Source organism: Neoarius graeffei, chromosome 3 (genome assembly GCF_027579695.1).
Source record: "Neoarius graeffei isolate fNeoGra1 chromosome 3, fNeoGra1.pri, whole genome shotgun sequence".
Taxonomy (NCBI): domain Eukaryota; kingdom Metazoa; phylum Chordata; class Actinopteri; order Siluriformes; family Ariidae; genus Neoarius; species Neoarius graeffei.
In genome coordinates this window covers 113,758,372-113,773,370 of record NC_083571.1, presented here as the reverse complement: position 1 = coordinate 113,773,370, position 14,999 = coordinate 113,758,372, and the positions used below count along the sequence as shown (strand labels likewise).

The window sequence follows — 14,999 nt, the reverse complement described above, 5'->3', positions numbered from 1 at the left end:
ATTCTTTTAAATTCAAACCATGAACATGGTGACATTTGAATTATGGAAAAACATCAAAATAATTTTTGGGATATATAATATACACACACACATCTGTGTGTGTGTGTGTGTGTGTGTGTGTGTGTGTGTGTGTGTATACATATATAGGGATCAATAAAGTTCTATCTAAGCTAATATATAGTGTCACTAGGGCGTCTCAAAATATTGAAATCGTGAAATTTAATTTTTTCGCTTTTAATTTAATTTAAAAAGGTAAACTTTCATATATTCTATATTCATTACACGTAAAGAGAAATATTCCCTTGTCAAAATGTTTTTTTAGAATTCTATAGAAACTCTATAAAAAATCCTATAGAAACCCCTCTTTCTATACAATCTCTATAGAATGCTATAGAACTAATACTCTATAGAAAATAGTTTCTATAGAAGTTGTATAGAAATAGTATAAATTCTATAGAAGTTGTACTCTATAGAAAACAGCTTCTATAGAATCTCAACAGAATTATATATAAATAGTAGTCTATAGAAAACTATTTCTATAGAATTGATACAGAGTTCTATAGAAGCTCTACTTTATTACAGAATTGCTTTCTCATAGCTCAAGTGTTATTGATAATAGATTAGCAATGCATTAATTGTATTTCCTTTTTTAAATTTCAAAATCCCATTTTTTGTTTCAGATCTTGCATGCCGTAAATTTGGATGCCCTCCAGCAACTATAAAGATGTCTCTTGCCAACAAGCTAAAGGAAATAACAAAAAAGGCAGCAAACTAGCTTACATGTACTGGTAGGATAAAACTAATAAATTTCAATACTTTCAGCAAGAAGCGCTTTTGTCATACTGTACCAGGGTCTGGCATTTTGGAAGTTAAGAGTGATTTGGTAGGATGTCCTGAATTCTATGGCACCTTGCATCCTTATGTTTTCCGCCTTTGATAGCTTTTTCTCAAGATGAATTTGGAGATGAATCTGTCCAATTTTTATAATTTGGTATTCTCTCATGTTACTGTTATGATTATTTGTTATACGATCCAGTATTCAGGTGGTGGACACAGTTTTAGTTGCTCACTGTATTTTCATGGGTAGGTCTTCGAGTGGGCGGCACGGTGGTGTAGTTGTCGCCTCACAGCAAGAAGGTCCTGGGTTCGAGCCCCGGGGCCGGCGAGGGCCTTTCTGTGTGGAATTTGCATGTTCTCCCCGTGTCCGCATGGGTTTCCTCCGGGTGCTCCGGTTTCCCCCACAGTCCAAAGACATGCAGGTTAGGTTAACTGGTGACTCTAAATTGACCGTAGGTGTGAATGTGAGTGTGAATGGTTGTCTGTGTCTATGTGTCGGCCCTGTGATGACCTGGCGACTTGTCCAGGGTGTACCCCGCCTTTCGCCTGTAGTCAGCTGGGATAGGGTCCAGCTCGCCTGTGACCCTGTAGAAGGATAAAGCGGCTAGAGATAATGAGATGAGATGAGGTCTTCGAGTATCTATTATGCAGGTGACTTCAATAACTATAGCAATCTCTATAGAAATTGCTATAGTCTCTATAGAAATTGCTGTAGAGATTTTCATAGTACTCTATAAAGAATTCTATAGAAACTTCGTTAAATTCTGTTGACTTTCTATAGGAATTCTATAAGATTTCTATGTATAATCTCTATAAAATTTCTATTAAAACTCTATAAAATTTCTATTAAAACTCTATAAAATTTCTATTTAAACTCTATAAAATTTCTACAAAAAGTCTATAAAATTTCATTTAGAAATTTTATAGAATTTTTATAGATTTTTTTTCTATAGAAATCTATAGAAAATTTTACCAAGGGTTTCAAGGCTTTTTTTATTTTATTTTACTGACTATGGCTTCCAGCTCATGAAAATCAGAAATCCAGTATCTCAAATTATTAGAATATTTTATTTCGAATTTGAGTAAAACACTATCAATACCATGTATCTCTTGATCTAGTTCAGTACACACAGCCACAATCATGACGAAGACTGCTGACTTGACAGTTGTCCAGAACACGATCATTGACACCCTCAACAAGGAGGGTAAGCCTCAGAAGGTCATTGCTGAAAGGGCTGGCTGGAAAAGGTGTGCAAGCAACAGTGATGACTGCAGCCTTGAGAGGATTGTCAGGAAAAGTTGATTCAAGAACTTGGGAGAGCTTCACAAGGAGTGGACTGAGGCTGGTGTCAGTGCATCAAGAGCCACCACACACAGACATCTTCAGGAAAGGGGCTACCGGTACAACTGTCGCATTCCTAATATCAAGCCACTCCTGAACCAGAGATGTTGTCAGAAGTGTGGTCAGATGAATCAGTATTCCAGGTCTTTTTTGTAAGAAATGGACACCGTGTGCTCCAAAAGACAAAAAGGACCATCCTGACTGTTACCAGCAACAAGTCCAAAAGCCAGGGTCTGTCATGGGTTGCGTCAGTGTCCTTAGCAAAGGTAACTTACACTTCTGTGATGGAGCAGTAATGCAGAAAAGTACATTGAGATTTTGGAGCAACATATGCTGCCTTCAGGATGACATCTTTTCCAGGGATATTTCTACAAGACAATACAAAATCACATTCTGCACATATTACAAAGGCATGGCTGTGGAGAAGAGGGTGTGTCCCCTCTGTCCCCAGTAGAGAATGTGTGGTGAATTTTGAAACAAAATATGATGATGACTCAGTACTCTTTCACACCTTAAAGTGCCATTCCACCATTGGATGTATTTTTTTGGCATAAAATACAATATATTTTATGACAACATGACTAGACAGAGAAATCTTTTAGCTTCAAAATGATATATCAAACATAATTTTTTGACAACGACAAGTATATTAATTTTGCGACCAAAGTCACCTACCCTTTTAATTTCCGCGCGGTAGTGAAACTTGATGTCATCGGCAGGTTCCCCTTCTTGTGTACCATGTCACGTGTGACGTGGCACAGATTATCAGCAATGGTGGATAGAACGCGATTGTCAGCTTTGGAAAAGAAGCGAAGGAAAATAGCAAGTGATGCCCAAAGGAGACGGTCGATGGTGAATATCGGCACAGCAATCGACAAGTGGAAATCTCGTTCTATCCGCCATTGCTGATAATCTGTGCCGGTACACAAGAAGGTACACAAGAAGGGGAACCTGCCGATGACATCACGTTTCACTACCGCGCGGAAATTAAAAGGGTAGGTGACTTTGGTCGCAAAATTAATATACTTGTCGTTGTCAAAAAATTATGTTTGATATATCATTTTGAAGCTAAAAGATTTCTCTGTCTAGTCATGTTGTCATAAAATATATTGTATTTTATGCCAAAGAATACATCCAATGGTGGAATGGCACTTTAAGACCTGTTTGCAGGAAGAATGGGACAAAATACACCTGAAATGCTTCATCACTTGGTGTCTTCAGTCCCTCAACATCTTTTAAGTGTTGTGAAAAACAGTGGCAACATTATAAAGCATGACTGTCCCAACTTTTTTTTTTTTTTTAAAGTGATGCAAGAATCAAAACTGAAATGTTTTTGTTTTGGAAAAATAAAAAAAAAGTCATGAGATCAAACATCAAATAATGTGCTTCTGTGTGCAAAATAGGTCAAAGATTATTTACAAATCATTGTTTTCAATTTTAATTTCAACATACCGATTTGGAATTGTACAAAAGCGCTTCTGTAAGTTGGTCCCGAGATAACAGTATCTGTCAAATGCTGTAAAAATAAAGAAATTAAATCACAATAATAATAAAACGCAGAGAATTTGTTCTGGCCAGACATGACTGGGGTTGTGTCCCCCACCCCCCGAAGTGTTGTATTCTCAGTGCCCAAACTGTATTTTCCGCAATGCACTGTCAGCATAGCTTTACGGTTATGTAGCACAAAAGTCTTTTAGCGCGGGCGGCACGGTGATGTAGTGATTAGCACTGTCGCCTCACACCAAGAAGGTTCTGAGGTGGGTTTGGCTTGGGTATGGGTTTCCTCCGGGTGCTCCGGTTTCCCCCACAGTCCAAAGACATGCAGGTTAGGTTAACTGGTGACTCTAAATTGACCGTAGGTGTGAATGTGAGTGTGAATGGTTGTTTGTCTCTATGTGTCAGCCCTGCGATGACCTGGCGACTTGTCCAGGGTGTACCCCGCCTTTCGCCTATAGTCAGCTGGGATAGGCTCCAGCTTGCCCCAGACTCTGTGCAGGATAAGTGGCTACAGATAATGGATGGGTACAACTCTAAGTTCTTTAGCACAAGATCCAAGAAAACTTAATCTTTATTATGAATATTTACTGGTCATGTTTAAAGATGTTTGATGGATTTTTTTTTTATGAAAGTTGCCGAGATTCCGATCGAAAACGAACGATTGTATTTCCCCACTCTGCCATCTTGTGATATGATCAGAAGCGATTGAAGTTATTTGTGAAGGTTCCCACAATTCAAGGTTTGTTTTGGCTTAGCTACAAATATCCAAAGACACCAAAGCATCCGATTTTCAGTCCACGTTTGGTCAAGGATCAACAACTGATCCTTAACCGTAAGTCACTAAGAGAGGCAAAACGTAATGGTCAAAAAAATAATAATTATGCAGTGAAACGAGGCACAAAGCTAGCTACAGCACCATTTGTTCGGGGCGCTTTTGTTCTCTGATGTGCTCAGCTGAGTATGCTGACTTACGTAATGTTGGTTTATGTGCTATTCCCAGTTTTTTGTATGTTTAATGCTCGTTTACTGATTAGCTAAGCAGCAGCCTTTTGTTTACACTGCAGTTAGCTAGAAAATACTCTATATGATAAACTCTGTATGCTGCCCCAAATGTCATGTTCTTTTAGGTTTTATATATATACACACTGTATATTGATGAAAAAGAATGAGTGAGTGATACATGATACTGAAAATTATGCTGAAATTACTATTCCATGCCTGTCTGAACATTGTTTCTGAACATTCTGCATGGACAGAAAATGATTCATAAAAAGCCCTAATAACATCACATAGCTCTGTTGACAACAGTTTTTGTTCTGACTAATAAAGATGTAGTAGCAGTGTGATGATTAAAGACACTTGCACAAGCGCACACACACACACACTGCTGTAAATGAAAGATCTTAATTACTTGGTGTTCAAAATATGTGAGTTGAAGTACATTCTGGATGGTGCAAGTTACAAAATTTCTTTAGTGCCTCATGGGGAAACGGAGTGCAACACATGTCCGGGAATCTTTCTGACTCATAGCACACATGTATTGCACACAGCGCTCTGATTGGTCGTCTTCTCAAAGGGTATTTTAGGTCTTCTCAGTTTCCAGTTCATACTTGAATAACAGTGCTCTTTTGTTCAGTGTGCATCATACATACTCATTCATGTGTACTATGTAGCACTACCCACTCTGTGTAATGATGACCACATTAATACGTGGGCTTTTTGACAGCTTCTGACTTCTCACTAACCTATACAGTATGTTATGACACTTTTTATCTTTAGCCAAACTTAAAATCAAATTTAAGTTATTTGCTAGAGCAATTAAGGACTATGATCCTTATATTTCCTATAAAACATATTGCTACTTTGGGCTTTTTTTTTTTCTGTATAGATTTGGGTGTTGTTCCCCCCCTACCGAGTCAGAACTGAAACTGCCTGCATTGATGTGGGTGTTTGGTGCAATAGGGGGGTATAATATTTAGCTGGCAGAGTGAAATTTTCAAGCCCACTTCAGGCCAAATTTACACTACCACCACAAAAAGCCCTTTCTTAGCACAAAAGAAGAAGGTGGTAATAAATGTGTTGTGTGGGATTTTTTTTTTTTGGTGAGTTCAAGTGCAGTGCTGTCCCGTTTCATACGACCCGCTGTCCTTGTGTGACCTGTGACTTCAAACTTGTAGCAGAGTTTACTGGAAGTAACTGGGTTAGGAGTGTATTTGACTGTGTATTCTGGATAGCAAATTCGCTCTGCATACTTCTTGTAAAAGTAAAAATAAAGAAATAATCCAATATATATCCATTCAAATAGGTTATAGTTTTATAGTTGTGTTACTAGATAAATGTCAGGGTGAAAATCCAAACATGTAGAGTTTTGTAGCTGTACACTATTAATGTTAGCCCACTTTTATATAAATAAATTACCTTATCCAGCGATTAACTAAATACAGCTGAGTGGATTATTTTAATAATTAAGAACAGTGCCTCTCCAGGGTCCAGCTCTTTTTTTTCCTTTTTTTTTTTTTGTGAAGTTTCACAAAAACATTGATGGGTGGATTGGTTACTCCAAATTGCCTGTAGGTATGAAAGTGTGTGTGTGTGTGTGTGTGTGTGTGTGTGTGTGTGTGTGTGTGTGTGTGTGTGTGTGTGTGTGTGTGTGTGTATGTGTGAGTGAGCACATAGTAGATGCCCTGCTCTGGATGGGGTATCGCTGCTTTGATGGTGTTTCTGGACTACCATCCCTTACCATCAAGCTGACAAAATTTGCAGACATCACAACCCTTATAGGCCTAATGCTTCTTTTCCAACCACGTGACCAAAACTGCTTACGTCACTGACTGCCGCCATATTGGAGGATAAACAATATATTTATATATATACACACACACAGTGTTTTGAGTACAGACTGGAAGGTAAAGAGGAGTTACATTTAGAAGCTTGTAGTCGTTTCTCAAATCTATTTTAAAAACAATCATTTTGTCTGCTTCAAAAGACCGGTATCTAACACACTATAGAACATATTTAATTCTAAAAGAGCCCTCACCGGGCAACGAGGCTGCAGGATTTGAGGTCGGGGATTGACGTGAATCTTGTTCGATTGATTCTGTGATCGTTTGGGAAGATTCTTCAATAATTCTGCGTTTCTTTCTGCGCTCTGTAAGCCTCGCATTTCGAGCTCCCACTTTAGTACCATCTTTGATTTTGTTGTGGCCCGTATTTTGTGTCGGAGCCCAGTCTGGATCCGTAAAATTGTCGAGATCAGCTGGTTTCCCTAATGGAAAGAAAAAGCAAAATAAAAGCAGCAGCATCAAAAATGATATACAGCTCTTTTTAAAATGAAATAATCGTAGAAGCCTTTGATTATCGGATCACACACTCGATGATCACGGCGAGTTTCTGCACGACCAGGCTATTAAATGATCCAATATTTCTTATATATTGCAATCTTTCATTAATAACTAGTTCGTAGCACTTACCGTTGATAAAATGTTCACTGCAGACTTGTGTGGTTTTTGCTTTCTCATCGCTGAGATCAGCTCGGTTTATGTTGGACAGTCAGTGACATCTACGCTCCATGGACAACTCTCTTGTTTTTTCTCCTTGATTATTTATAATTGCAGGAATTCTAAAGAACTTATCAATCCCCTTGTCACAAATAGAGTTGTACCTGCATCCAGTTACAGCACAAAAAGCATAAAGGCATAGCGAAGAAACAAGAGAAGAAACAAAATGCTCATCAGTGATGCTTTTTTCAACAAAACATTATGTAATTAACAAATATAACTGACCATTATAATAACAGAAACAATAAAATATACATTTGACTGTCATTGAATAACAAACTCATCAAATGTATTTTTTAAAGTGTAAAAGAAGGCAAAATATATTTTTTGTAAGTTATATTATCCAAGCTTACATGTTTACCCCTAAAATATCGGTGTGGGATAAAATTGTATCTCATTTCAAAGACGTCACTCTGTACCGTAGATATGAAGTCATACAATAATTTTTTAAAGGGACCGAAAGGTGATATCACCGATCTACAGCTTTTCATAATGTATTTCTATTCATTCTAACCATTCCTATTACTGCACCACTGGCCACAAAAATGTTTGTCATACACTCTTACTCCTTATTTTTGTGTTTGCATCAGAATCATGAATACACGGTCGGATTTCGTTTCTGTTTCCTTTTTGATTTTTTGTGTCAAATTGAAAGAGAGCACAAACTCTTATCTTGCGAAACAATTTGATGACCATAGGTCATGATAGCATTTTTTTTCCTCTTTTTTTTCTCTCTCCAGCTCCTCATTTTGCATTAATCAGCACTGTGCCTGTAGTTCTGTCCACTGTCATGGCATGTCTTTGAAATTCCATTCAGCTACAGTGAGTGTGACACCATGCTGAGGTGAGTGAGCATGGCTTTGTGCGAGCACTTCCTGGTGCTTTGGGATGCCTGGATCAAAAGGGATTATGCAAATGAAATGCATAATTAATGTAGGACCCTTCTGCACAACTGTGAGGATTTCTTCATTACGCAAAATTAACACCAACCAAGAAATTACACATCCTCTAAATATAACAACATTTATATAGAACACTGAATTTGCCCTTATCCAGCATGACACAGAAAACCCACAGATTCAAAAAAAAAAAAAGCACAGTAATTTCATATCCTAAGAGTGCTTCATGTGATTTAAATTAAATAAAAAATTGTCAAAAAATAAAATAAAATAAAATAAAAACAGGTAAAAAAATTACAAAAAATAATTTGGGGTATATCCCCATAAAATGAATCCAGTTTGTCAAAAACTAAAAAGTTGTTATATTCAACACTAAATCTATAGTTAATTAGCATTAAAATTAGTCATTAAATTTGGTGCGGCCAATCCAGAGAAATTAGAAAAAATGTTTCAAGGTAGACTGCCTTTCAGATTTTTCACATGTAGGTCATAAAACGAATTTTCCCACATGGCCCTAAATTCTCCGTTATTTTTTCCTGCTTCACCATGACCTAATACAAGATACTACATCATGCATCACATGGTGGGTTTTCCCCATTCATGCAAGGCATTGTGGGATACAAATTTGAAACAGGAGAGAAAAATGGAGGACGTGAGTGTGCGAATGAAACGTGAAAGACCGACTACAGTAACGGAAAGAAAGTGAGAAGAAAAGACGTTATGTTATATACGAAGGAAAGGAAACGCAGGACCAAACTAATAAATATCGGCGCTCAGCGAGCACCTCGGTGTGATCAGCTGTTCGTTTAGCGACAGAATGATGGAACTGTCAGTGCACGCTCAAAGGGAAACCTGTAGATGTCAGTAATGCAACACTGTGGATGCCAGCTGCTGTAAAACCCAAAAGAAGAAGAAGAAGGAAAACCTGTGCATGCGCACACGGACTTCCTCTGTCTGCTTGACTGCGCGAAACAAGCGATTTCATGCGCATTATTTGCTTTTATCCCCTCAAATTAAATAACTTCCCAGCCACAGAATGGCCTGATATTTTTTTAGATATTACAGGAATAAACATAGATCACAATGACCACATTTCAGACGGAACTAAATTTCACTGATTTTATGAAATCGAAAGGCCGTCTAGCTTTAAGGTATCATCATCTTAACAGAAAATCAAGTTTGGAGAAAATTAGCTGTAAACTTTGATGTGTAGATGGAAATTAATGCTTCGCGGACATTTATTTGTCTTACAAAGTCATATTTATAGGTCGTTTTACAGTATAATATTTTTGTGACTGATGCATAATAGATAAAGGAATGTATTTACAGCAACATTACAAACAGAAAAAAACAGCGATATGTGAGTCATTTTTTATGCGTTCTCGTTTCAGATTGTTTTATCTCAGAATGAAGTTTTGTGACACTAGACTCATTTTGTGTTGACACGCCCCATTTACTCAAGAAGAATAAATTAGTGAAGGGCTTATGTAAGTGCCATTGCAATTCATAGGGGCTTGAATGTGAGAACACTGAGTCAAGGAAAGCAATAGAGACTTTCCCAGAAATATTTACAGCAGCATGTACTGTAGGGGGCCAAGCATCGTGGATTTTGAGCACTTCAGATGTTAATTGTTTAGAAGGTGCTAGCGGTGTTTAATTGTGAATGCAGGTTGACCTTATGTTCTATTGGCAGATGCCACTGTCTTCATGAGCAGTGAACCAGTGCCAAGGTATTGCAGGGGTACTAGAGCGGTGGCTACAATTATCGACACCTTCACGATCTTTTGGCCGTTGCAAAAGTAGAAAAGACTTTCAATACATAAATTGTGCATGAATAATTACTCAAACTTCCACTGAGGAAAAATGAGTTGATTCCTGATTACTTAGCGCATCAGATCACATGATATCGTTCTACAATTATCAACACCTTTGTCCACAGTTATTGACACCGTTCCACAATTATCGACATCCAGATGATTACTTATTAAAAAAATCATTTGTATGTGGGATTAAGTTAACAAAACATAGTTTTTTATTTAAAATTTGTCTTACATAGACTTATATTTAGTACAAAATATATTTTATATAAATATATGGATGTCGGTGTTTACGTAAATGAGGAAGAAATTCTAATTTTTGTAAACAAATGAACTGATAATGTTTAACCTGCATCAGAAAATCTTTTTCTTCCACTTTCTACCCACTTTCTAAGTATTTCCGTAGATCATATTTTAATCATTCGTTGTTGTTTGTATTAATTTCTAGTTTTGTAGTTTACCAATAAACGTCAACAGGGAATTGACATTGTAACCACATGACAATCCAGGTCAAAGGTCGCATGTCATTCCTTGAACCAAAATATAAAATGTCTACTGATATTGTAATATGTAGTAGATATTTACAACAAACTGCAAAAATATATATATTTTCTGAATGGAATAGAAAAATCTGAATATTTCAAGCATGTAATTTTTTTATATGCTCGGAATTTAATTCTGGTCTAATTCTATTTACTGCAAGTGGATTCCAAATACTCTATAAACATTCCGTTCTGTTATGAATCAGAAAAAAAATGATTATAAATCACAGCACTTTTATTTTTTTAAAAATACTTCAACAGTGTGACCCAAAGATCGATCCATAACAGTTGTAAATGTCCCTTAATCCCACAGGGTGTCAATAATGGTGGACACCAGTGAAAGTGATCACTATTATCGACACCTCACGTGACTTCTCAAACGCGCGTTTAGATACAAAATGGCGACTGTCAAATGAAAGAGTCAGAAACAAAGTAGGTTTCGACGAAGAGATCATGAAATATCAGTGCATTTGATCAGTAAAAACATGTCCATGATCTTTCCACCATGCTCACCTGCGATGATAACATCCGGGTTTTTCTCAAATTGCTGATCGTGCTGAAAAAATTCCATCTCAGGTAACGAGCTGTGTCAGCAGACGACAAGATCAGAGGGTGAGGCGGGTCTTTTGGTTGATTAATTAACCAATAATAAATGCTGTAACTGAAACTCACCTTTGTAAAATGTTTTTTTATTGGTAAATCTGAAAAGGTGTCGATAATTATGGACTGTCGATAACTGGAGCTGCCGCTCTAGTTTATTCCACACAAAATAATGTTTCTAATGATGTCACAGCAGAAATGGCCTCATTCAAAGTCCTGTTCAGTGGTGTCGGTAACATACTCTAGCAGAGACAAACCTCTGAGTGCAGGTATTATCAAAAATGATATAAAACTGTTAATGGGAATGTACAATATGTTATCTAATCATCAATCTATCTATCGATCTATTTACACACCATCTGCACACAGTGTGCATAGTTGCAGAGGAAAAATCCTGCAGAGCTAAACTCTGGCCTTGATAACAGTATAATCCAAAGTGGGCATAGATGAAGGTTGCTTAGTAACTACAAGCTTAGTAAACCGAAGGTGAACTTGCATGGGCATTTTTGGCCCGTAAGATGCCTGGTGGAGATGATGGCCAAAAATATAACTGTAGCAAACATAAATGGGCTTAAGTCAAACGATACGTGAAGAACATGTTCTCTCTATACACTACTGACACACTTTCTATGTGCTAAGTTAACTGTTGCTGAAGCTGGATCAGAGCTGTTTTTCCCATTCTCAGCTGTCCTTGTCTGACCTGTCAATGTGTGCCAAACTCATAGCAGAGTTTATTGGAGGTAACAGGGTTAGGAGTACATTTTCAATTGTATCCTGGGTAGGACATTTCCTTGGGAAACTTGATGTTATGGCAAAAATAAAGAAATAATCCAATAAATCCATTCAAATTATTTTCTTTCGTTCTTTTACTTATAAAATGCTTTGAGATAAATGTCATTAAAAAATTATCACAAAACCACAGGTCAGAACCTTAAAAAAGAAAAGCGTGAGAGTAGCAATAGTCATTTGAATAAGCAAGCAGAAAAAAAACACAAAAATGCATGTATTGACAATCACTGTGACTGCACATAGAAATGTTATAAACTCAAAAGAGCTAAATTCCTCTCAAAGCATTGAAATGTATTTAACATTGAAATGTAGTTAAATATGTAGAGGTGTGTGTGTGTGTGTGTGTGTGTGTGTGTGTGTGTGTGTGTGTGTGTTTGTTTTACATACTACTGAGGACCAAATGTCCCCACAAGGATAGTAAAATCTAACGATTTCGACCTTGTGAGGACTTTTGGATGGTCCCCATAAGGAAATGGCTGCTGTGTTTAAAAAAAATCATTAAAAATAAATAAATAAAAGACCCAAAAAGTTTCCTTCTCATTACTGAGGTTGAGGTTAGGGTGAGGTTGAGGTGCAAGAACAGCATTAATTAACTGCAATAATAATTATGTCAATGGAAGGTCCTCACAGGGATAGTGAAACAAGCATGTGTGCATGCGTGTGAGTGCGTGTTTATATACTACTGGGGACCAGATGTCCCCACAAGGATAGTAAAATCTGACAGTTTCGACCTTGTGGGGACATTTGGATAGTCCACATAAGGAAATTGCTGTTGCGTTTATTTTTTAAACAAAATATAATAATAATAATAATAATAATAATAATAATAATAATAATAAAGAGCCAAAATGTTTCCTTTTCATTACTGAGGTAAAGGTTAGGATGAGGTTGAGGTGCAAGAACAGCATTATTTAACTGCAATAATAATTGTCAGTGGAAGGTCTTAACAGGGATAGTGAGACAAACGTGTGTGTGTGTGTGTGTGTGTGTGTGTGTGTGTGTGTGTGTGTGTCTGTGTGTGTGTGTGTGTGTGTGTGTGTGTGTGTGTGTGTTTTATATACTACTGAGAACCAAATGTCCCCACAAGGATAGTAAAATCTGACAGTTTCGATCTTGTGGGGACATTTGGATGGTCCCCAAAAGGAAATTGCTGTTGTTGTCTCATGTCATTATCTCTAGCTGCTTTATCCTGTTCTACAGGGTCGCAGGCAAGCTGGAGCCTATCCCAGCTGACTACGGGCGAAAGGCGGGGTACACCCTGGACAAGTCGCCAGGTCATCACAGGGCTGACACATAGACACAGACAACCATTCACACTCACATTCACACCTACGGTCAATTTAGAGTCACCAGTTAACCTAACCTGCATGTCTTTGGACTGTGGGGGAAACCGGAGCACCCGGAGGAAACCCACGGGGAGAACATGCAAACTCCGCACAGAAAGGCCCTCGCCGGCCACAGGACTCAAACCCGGACCTTCTTGCTGTGAGGCGACAGCGCTAACTACTACACCACCATGCCGCCCTGCTGTTTTTTTAAGCAATAAATGAATATATATATATATATATATATATATATATATATATATATATATATATATATATATATAGATAAAAGAACCAAAAAGTTTCCTTTTCGTTACTGAGGTTGAGGTTAGGGTGAGGTTGAGGTGCAGGAACAGCATTAATTAACTGCAGTAGCAATTATGTCGGCGGCACGGTGGTGTAGTGGTTAGCGCTGTCGCCTCACAGCAAGGTCCGGGTTCGAGCCCCGTGACTGGCGAGGGCCTTTCTGTGTGGAGTTTGCATGTTCTCCCCGTGTCCGCGTGGGTTTCCTCCGGTTGCTCCGGTTTCCCCCACAGTCCAAAGACATGCAGGTTAGGTTAACTGGTGACTCTAAATTGACCGTAGGTGTGAATGTGAGTGTGAATGGTTGTCTGTGTCTATGTGTCAGCCCTGTGATGACCTGGCGACTTGTCCAGGGTGTACCCCGCCTTTCGCCCGTAGTCAGCTGGGATAGGCTCCAGCTTGCCTGCGACCCTGTAGAACAGGATAAAGCGGCTAGAGATAATGAGATGAGATGAATGAACAATTATGTCAATGGAAGGTCCTGACAGGGATAGTGAGACTAACAGTGTGTGTGTTTAAAATACTACTGGGGACCAGATGTCCCCACAAGGATAGTAAAATATAACAGTTTCGACCTTGTAGAGACATTAGGATGGTCCCCATAAGGAAATTGCTTTTGTGTTGTTGTTGTTGTTGTTGTTGTTTAATTATTATAAATAAATAAATAAATAAATAAAAGAGCCAAAAAGTTTCCTTTTCATTACTGAGGTTGAGGTTAGGGTGAGGTTGAGGTGCAAGAACAGCATTAATTAACTGCAGTAATAATGGAAGGTCCTCACAAGGGTAGTGAGACAAACGTGTGTGTGAGAGAGAAAACGTTAACAGAAGGTGCCATGCCATGTGATGCATAAAGTCGAATAAATCAAAACAAAGGATGATACCGTGAATGATGTTCGGTCCCCCCGCAGAGCTCATTCGGGGAGCGCGAGCGCCGTCTGCTGGGACATTTCCGGGCTTGGGTCAGTATAAAGTCGCCTGAACTCCACAGGATCTGTCGGGTTTTTAACTAAAAGCATGATGCAAGAACTTGCTTTGGTCAGTGCAATGTCTCTTGTTGGGCTGACTGATGAGTTAATGATAAAGCTGAATGAGCTTGTCTTTCCAGAACTTCATCAGTCTGATTAAACTCGAATGACCCACTGGGAGCTTCATTCATTCCCTTCCATTTCGCCCCGCGCTCTGCTTTAATAACCTTCTTGGTGCTGGGTTCAGCCATCAGCCCACTCTCCAGTGCGGTGTGATCCTTCTGCTCCATTTATTTAGAAGGGAAATGTGGGTATGACGTCACTGAGGAAGGAATGAAATTCACATCTTAGATTATTCCTCATTTGGGATAGTAATGAAGGTCATATATAGTAATGTGCTTAATGAATTAATTAACTTAACGCTTCAAGCGCATCCCTCCTTCCTCTCTCTCTCTCTCTCTCTCTCTCTCTCATCCAGGCGGCCGAGGTGCCGGGAGGTAATCCCCTCCATGTGAGGAGGCGGCAC

At 38.3% G+C, this 14,999-nt stretch overlaps 1 long non-coding RNA gene across 1 annotated transcript; it reads right to left on the bottom strand.

Annotated features, from left to right (window-relative positions):
• Positions 1–1,940: 1,940 nt before the first annotated feature.
• On the bottom strand, positions 1,941–14,925 carry LOC132883026 (uncharacterized). Its single transcript, XR_009654272.1, has 4 exons — positions 14,390–14,925; positions 7,147–7,337; positions 6,714–6,941; positions 1,941–2,547 (listed from the first exon to the last, which is right to left on the bottom strand). It is a non-coding gene; the product is annotated as an uncharacterized LOC132883026 (long non-coding RNA).
• Between the last annotated feature and the right edge of the window lie 74 nt (positions 14,926–14,999).